The 7,867-nt window shown below is 39.0% G+C and overlaps 1 protein-coding gene and 1 long non-coding RNA gene across 2 annotated transcripts in view; both read left to right on the top strand.

Moving 5' to 3' along the window:
* IL1RAPL2 (interleukin 1 receptor accessory protein like 2) overlaps positions 1 to 7,867 on the top strand; it is a 1,213,983-nt gene that overhangs the window by 466,068 nt on the left and 740,048 nt on the right. The gene's annotated exons all lie outside the window — the stretch shown is intronic.
* Positions 7,640 to 7,867, top strand: part of LOC111722127 — an 8,788-nt gene continuing 8,560 nt past the window's right edge. The window contains exon 1 of the long non-coding RNA XR_002771057.1: positions 7,640 to 7,651. This is a non-coding gene — a long non-coding RNA (uncharacterized LOC111722127). The remainder of the gene's footprint in view (positions 7,652 to 7,867) is intronic.

Here is a 7,867-nt window from a genome sequence, read left to right as displayed (position 1 = left end):
CACAGCAGCCTCAATGTCCTGGCCTGAAATGATCCTCTTGCCTAAGCCTCCCAGAGTAGCTGGGACTATAGGTGCTTGCAATAGGGCTAGGCTGGTTTTTCTAGTTTTAGTAGAAATGGAGTCTCCATTTTGCTCAGGCTGGTCACAAACTCTGTGAGCTCAAGCAATCCACCCGCCCAGGCCTTCCTGAGGGCTAGGATTACAGGCATGAGCCACCTCACCCAGCTTCATGAATCCATTTTCATTTGCCATGACTTCTTCCACTCTGCTAAGTTTGCTTATACTTGGGGGAATTTCGATCATGACCATGTCTGAACTTCCTCAAAACAGTGAGTGGGTATTTATCTGTGACAAGGTAATTTGGGCCTCCTTCTCTTTGTCCTTTTTTTCCTTCCTTTTTTTGTTGTTTATTCAAACAGTAAATAATACTTGAACACAAACCCAACATATGACAGAAAGTCAGATTCTAGAGTTGGAGATAAATAATGTCAGTCAAAACATTCACGGCCCTTGCCTTCAGTTAGTCCATATAGTTACGATGTGAGTTTTCATATCAAGCCTACAGCTTGATGGTAAGTGTATGGGAATGCTTCCTAATCCAAGGTTCCAAATGTTTTTATCCTTCACAAGATTTATGTCAGTTTTCATTTCCTATGAGAAGCCCCCCAAATCTAAATGAAATATATAATTAGATGCAGGATCTCATTTGTATGTATAAATTTATCTTTAACATGCAGATTATAAACAGTATAGATGAAGGTTATTGCAATTCCTTTAAAGATAAGGAGCCCATGGTGGCGCCCATAGCTCAGTGGGTAGGGTGCCGCCACATCTACCCAGGCTGGTGGGTTCGAACCCATCCTGGGCCAGGTAAACAACAATGACAACTACAACAAAAAAATACCCAGGTGCTGTGGCGGGCACTTCCAGTCCCAGGTACTTGGGAGGCTGAGGCAAGAGAATCACTTAAGCCCAAGAGTTTGAGGTTGCTGTGAGTTATGATGCTATGGCACTCTACTAAGGGTGAAATATTGAGCCTATGTCTCCAAAAAGAAAAAAAAAAAGATAAGGAGTCCAGCACTTGGGAAGATGAGGGGATATAAGAAATGTCAATGTTTCCGAACAATTCACTCATTCTCCTTGTGCTATCAAAGAAAATCAAGTAGAACCTGATTGTGATCTTTCACTTCTGGATACTCTGCTATTTTATTCGAGTGCCTCTCTTGTAAAGGATTCACGGTGACGTGCTAAACATACTTCTCTATGTCTATGAGGAGCTTGGACAAGAAGCAGAGAAAATTTAGAAGTTAACAGATGTCTCATTTAACACTCCAGGTTACTAGGGAAATAATAGAGTCTTTTCGTGGATAACCCAGGCGCCTTGGCTTTCAGCTCTGTAATTTTCATGGATATTGACCCCACAGGTAGTTGGCATAAATGAATGCCTGTTAAATAGTGTGTGGGAGACATCGAAAGTTTCACCCACCAGTCTCCTCAGAGGTAGAAACCTCCTCTCCCATTTAGTGGCTCATTTGGGGCTTCTAGAAGTATATATTTAAATTTCAAATATCTGCTCTGAGAGGGCTGCATTACACAGTTCTCCCATGAAGGAGATGGTTAGTAAGCAAGTAGATTTTCTCCTGTACAGGCCTCAGAAAAGGCTCAAATGTGCCTTTACATACTTGTGAAATGCCTTCAGATGGATTTCTACAGTTTAAGATCAGTGGGTGCTGAGGGCACTGAATCTCAGCACTTCTTGATACCTGCTGTAGGCTGAGAGATATAAACATAAAAATGAAACACTTCAGGTCTAAATGAGAGGGAAATGGGCACAGAACATTAGTACAATGTTGGTGACCTAAGCAATCCTTCCTTATTTGATACTTTCTTTAAGTGACCCTGTCCTCTTTTATGGAACGCATCACAAGACAAGGATTAGGGTTACAGAGTTATTCCCTCCACAGCATGGAGAGCTCTTTGATGTCTTAGAAAGCAGGAAGTCTGATTTTAGTTGTTTGTATCACTTGCTCTAGGTCTGGCCTGACATGTGACAAATGTTAAGTAAATTCTGGGTTTAAAAAGAAAGGACTCTTATTTCAAGTGTTGTCTGAAATTTTTGAATCTTGTCTTATATTCTTTATTCTGGTCGAATTTCTTCTTGTCAGATTTCTTTTTTTTTTAATTGAATCATAGCTGTGTATAATAATACTATCATGGGGTACAGTGTGCTGTTTTTATGTACAATTTGAAATATTTTCACCAAACTGGTTAACATAGCCTTCATGTCATTTGCTTAGTTATTGTGTTAAGACATTTATATTCTACATTTAGAAAGATTCACATGTACCCTTGTAAGATGAACCATAGGCATGATCCCATCAATCATCCTCCTTCCGCCCATCCTCCCCTCCCTCTAGATTTTTTATCTGACCCCTCTATATAAACTTGCATCATTATGCTCCAGCCTCTTGTTTTATTTTGCTGCCTAGCAGTCATCACTATCTGAAATTATACTGTCTGGTTAATTCTTATTCTGTTTGTTGTCAGTCTTTCCTGGTAGAATCTAAACTTCCTAATGGCCTCAAGTCTGGTTTTATGTTCCCCACTGAATCTCCAGTATCTAGAACAGTGTCCAGCACAAATTACCATAGGACACCAAAATCTTGAAGAATATTCTTGCAAATTGTTTTATCCCAGTAGTTTTTTGTTATATTTGGATTCTAAGGAATTGCTTGTACTTTTGGATGATAGTATTAAACATAAAGACTTAGGGAAAGAAACATCTCTTCTAAATTCTTGGTTTGACTGTACCAAATAGTCAACAAACAGTAAGAAGGTTTAAAAAGTAGAGTAGGGCATTGAATAAGAAATCTTCTTGGCAACATCAATGTATCATACTTTGATTTTATCAGGGGCAGGTAGCTTTTGTAAGTGCTTGTTCACTTCAAAAAGTGTGGCATTATTTGTATTAATTCACTAGTTAAAACCTTCAGTGTCTAAAGTGAATTTTTCCCATTTCAATATCTTCATTTTTTGAGATCTTTTCAAGGACAGTGACTTCATGCTGAGGATAGAGAATGTACTTGAAGAGCTAGCTATATGTAGCGCACGATTAACTGAAACTCTGTGAAATGAGCCTCTTCATGTATTGAGCAATTATTGTACTTCTTTAAAATAAGATTCAAAGGACAGAAATAATATTTTACAACCAAAAGAAGAGCATTTGCCTTGTTTTATTGTATGCCCTGCATCTAACGGGTCATTTAACAAGAACAATCCCTTGTGTCAAATTCAAATTCTCATTTAGCACCTTGCCTAGGCCAATAGCCTTCAGTATATCAGACAGTTTTGTCTTGAAGCATTCTGGCAGTGGGCAATATATATAGGGAGACTTACAATCAAATTCTGCTTTTAATCTTAAACTAGAAACAGTCCTTACATCTTCGAGGTTGTCTTTAAATGGTATATATGTGGCATTTTCTTTTTCTAAAGTCTACCCTCTGCATTCAGCTGTGATCACTATCTAGTGCAGAGAGATAGTAAGTTAGGTTCATGCAATGTTTAAAGTTGCACAAGAAAAGATATGAATATATGATCATGAAATGAACAGAAATTATAGTACGAAACTCCGCATGTATGTAGAATAAGAGATAAAATACAAAAAAAAATAAGTGATGAGATTCCAATTATGGCTTTCAGGTTTTATTCTTAAAGGTTCAGAATAAGTGAGGATTGGTGGTAACAAAGATTGTGAAAATTAGATATTGCTGGTCTTGTGTGGGGCAAGTGGCAGTCTCTAAAATACTCAGTGGTTGGCTCAGTGCCTGTAGCTCAAGGAGCTAAGGTGCCAGCCACATACACCAGAGCTGGCAGTATCGAATCCAGCCCAGGTCCGCCAAACAATGACAACTACAACCAAAAAATAGCTGGGCATTGTGGCGGGCGCCTGTGTTCCTAGCTACTTGGGAGGCTAAGGCAAGAGAATCGCTTAAGCCCAGGAGTTGGAGGTTGCTATGAGTCGTGATGCCACATTACTCTACCCAGGGTGACAGCTTGAGGCTCTGTCTCAAAAAAAATAAATTAATTAATTAAAAAATAAAATATTTAATGGTTGAAGGCTGGGTGGGGTGGCTCATGCCTATGATCCTAGCGCTCTGAGGGGCCGAGGCGGGTGGATTGCCCTGAGCTCACAGTTTTGAGACTAACCTGAATAAGAGCAATATCCTATCTCAAAAAATAGGTAGGCATTGTGGCAGGCTACTCCAAAGTCTGAGGCAAGAGAATCACTTAAGCCCAAGAGTTGCAGTGAACTATGGTGTCAGGGCACTCTACTGAGGGTGACAAAGTGAGACTTTGTCTCAAAACAAAAAAAAAAGTCAGTGGTTGAGCAGAGAATACTTTTTGTCATTCTACAAACCAGAGGAAAAATTAGAATTGTTACAATTAACTGGAAACATTTAAAACTTCCTATTCGATCTTCCTGTGAGATACAGCTTCTGGGAGGGATGCTGGGGGTGGTGTTCAGTAAAGGAAGACAGAATATTTATGTTGATAGAGAAGGGTCAGTTACAGATTTGCCAAGAGATTCTCCTTAGTTGTTTTCCTGTTAACTTCTTTCCAGCTTCTGATTTGTGAGTGCAGTTGTTATGTTGTTTTTCTCACTTTTCCTTTGCTTTTCTTTAGTAGCAATGATGGTACCTATTTGTGGGGGGGGGGGTGAGGGGTGGAAATGCATTTTCTATGCCTATTGGTAGCAAATCAGGCTTTTTCTTTCCCAACCATTTTCTCTGTGGTGACATTTGAAAATGAACTGGCAGGACTTTCCACGGTGTGCTGTAGAAGGATTATTATAAACAAAAACTCTCTTAAGATATGTTGTTTGGTTCCTACTTAGAAGTATTATCAGTTTCACACAGTCTTCTTAAGTATGATCAAGGAAGAAGAGAGAGGTTTCAAAATCATTTTTTGTAGTCCTCCCTGTTGTATTATCACAGAAGGAAATAAAACTTCCTTTTTTATGAGAAGTAAATTCTTTAATATAATTTGATTTGAAAGCTTATAGCTCTAATTATAGGCAACCATGTAATCAGGACCAATTTTTTTTAAACAGAATTGATGTTGAAACTATTACTTTTGTCCTCTAAATAATTAGGGTGCTGTGCTTTCCTTAAGCAGTAAACAGTCCTGACTTTGACACCAGTATATTTCTGGCCTGCCCTAAACGTCAAATTAATCTTAAAAGCCCATAGGAGTGGCGCCACCTATAGCTCAATCGGCAAGGGCACCGGCCACATATACCTAGGGTGGCAGGTTTGAACCCGGCCCAGGCCTGCTAAGCAACAATGACAACTGCAACAACAACAACAAACATAGCCGGGTGTTGTGGTGGGCACCTGTAGTCCCAGCTACTTGGGAGGCTGAGGCAAGAGAATCACTTGAGCCCAAGAGTTTGAGGTTGCTTTGAGCTGTGATGTCACGGCATGTTACCCATGGTGAATAATGCAGGAGTACATGTTGGATCTATTAGTATAGAGTATAAATGTCTTAACACGATAACTAAGTAAACGAGATGAGGTATATATTAACCAGTGTGATGTAAGCGTCCCTAATTCTATATGAAATCAGCACATTGTACCCCATAAATACATTAATGTATATATGATCGATGTACTTATGATTTAATTAAAAAAATTTAAAAAACAGTAGGAACTGACATTGAATAATTGTAGGGCATGTCCAGTCTATGAAAATTAGGTCAACTTAAGGAGTAGTCAACTGTGGAGGTTCTATTGTATTTTTTTAAATACAGAAACCCAAAGAAAATAGTTTGAGGTGTGAAATCAAACATTATTATGTTTATATTTGGGGGGAAAAAAGCACATAGGATTAACGTTGAAAATTGTTCCACATTTTTGTATTTACTATCAATATTTCAATGTACCCTTCTTTTCCTCTTTATGGAATGGGGCTGTGAGCTTGATTTGGTTTCTTAAAGCACCTCAGTGCCACTTTGCTGACAAGATGAAATTTAACAAGATTCTATTACTTCAAAGTAAAATAATGAAAATAACATTGAGAAAAGATGTTCATGCAGTTCTTTAGAAGACAAAATCATTTATCAATAGTTGTGTTTCTTGTCATACCTCCCTTTTCAGAAATCCATTCAAACTTGGCCAATGGTATTTTATAAAAGAAAAGAGACTTGCTTTAAATAACTGCAGCTGTTTCTGTGGTCAAGGTGGGAAAAAAGAAAAGGCAGCTGGTTTGTTGAAGGAAATATGTTAATTAGCCTTTCAGTTACTAAAGAAAGGCGCTAAACTGAGGGAAGGTTTTAAACAAAAAGGAGGTAAATTGATCTACTATATAAGAGAACATTATTTTGGATTTTCCTCCAGCCAAAGATACAAGAATTGGGACCACAAATCATTGGAAGAACATTAATGAGAGAATGGGCTGCAGGGTGGTGGCAGCTGACCAGTACTGGAATACGCCTATGATAGGAATTGATGTCTGATCATAATTTTTTTTATTAAGTCAAATACACATAGATCATGAATATATTCATGCATATGTGGGGTACAATATGCTGATTTTTTTTTTACAATCTAACGTGGTTACATTTAACCAATCAACATAGCTTTCACCTCAATTACTTGATTATTGTGCCAAAACATCTATGTTCTACATTTCACAGATTTGACTTGTACCCTGTCATATGTTCCATAGGTGTGATCCCGCCTTTTACCCTCCCTCTGTCGAACCTTCCCCCTCCCCTCCCCTCCCACTCCATTTCTCTCCATCATCCTGGGCTATAGTTGTGTTCTATTTTTTACAAGAATGTGTGAGTAAGTATAAGTAGGTTTCATTAGGAGTACTGAGTATATTGGATACTTTTTCCTATGAAACACTGAGAAAAGAAATACCCGAAGATGTCAACAAACGGAAAAACATATCATGATCATGGTTAGGAAGAATTTTTTTTTATTGTTTGGGATTCATTGAGTGTACAAAGAATTAGTTTACACTGATTGTGGTTGTTAGGTAAAGTTTCTCTTGTAATTGTGTTCTGCCCCCCAAGAAGTGTGCAGTATACCATGACCCCCCCATCTCCTTCCTGCCTCCCCTCTCCTCAGTCCCTCGTTCCTCCTCCCCACCCCTTGATTAGCTCATCTGCTGCCTTCGTATTAGAACTGAGTACATTGGATTCTTGCTTCTCCATTCTTGTGATGTTTTAATAAGAAGAATGTGTTCCACCTTCATCCAAGTGAATACCTGGTCGTAAATTTTTACAAGTTATTTCTTGGTTTGTGTAAGAATCCTCCTCTATGAGGTCAACCTCTAGGGAAAGTCTCTTACAGTGTAAGTATCCCTTATCCCAAATCTGATATCCAAAATGGTCCTGTGAGCATTTCCTGTGGGCATCTGTTGGTGGCCAAAAAATTTGGGATTTTAGAGCATTGTGAATGTTGGATGTGTTTAGATTAAAAATACTCAAACCATACATGCAAAAGCATTATAGTAGCAGGGTGGGTTGTGTGTGCATATCTACATTTGAAGTAAGTCAATGTAGAGAAATAAGGGTTATCAGGAGTAATTGATCAAGAATTGAGCAGGAGGCTAGAATCAAGAACGAAAGATAGGCTTGGTGCCTGTGGCTCAAGCAGCTAAGGTGCCACATACACCTGAGTTGGCGGGTTTGAATCCAGCCTGGGCCCGCCAAACAACAATGACTGCTGCAAACAAAAAATAGCTGGGTGTTGTGGTGGGCACCTGTAATCCCAGCTACTAGGGAGGCAGAGGCAGGAGAATTGCTTGAGCCCAGGAGTTGGAGGTTGCTGTGAGCTGTGACGCCACAGCACTCTACCCA

This window comes from Otolemur garnettii, unplaced genomic scaffold (genome assembly GCF_000181295.1).
Source record: "Otolemur garnettii isolate 467f Iridium unplaced genomic scaffold, OtoGar3 scaffold00216, whole genome shotgun sequence".
In the NCBI taxonomy this organism is placed as follows: Eukaryota; Metazoa; Chordata; class Mammalia; order Primates; family Galagidae; genus Otolemur; species Otolemur garnettii.
The sequence above is the reverse complement of the archived record's forward strand: the minus strand, read 5'-3'. Positions and strand labels throughout refer to the sequence as shown.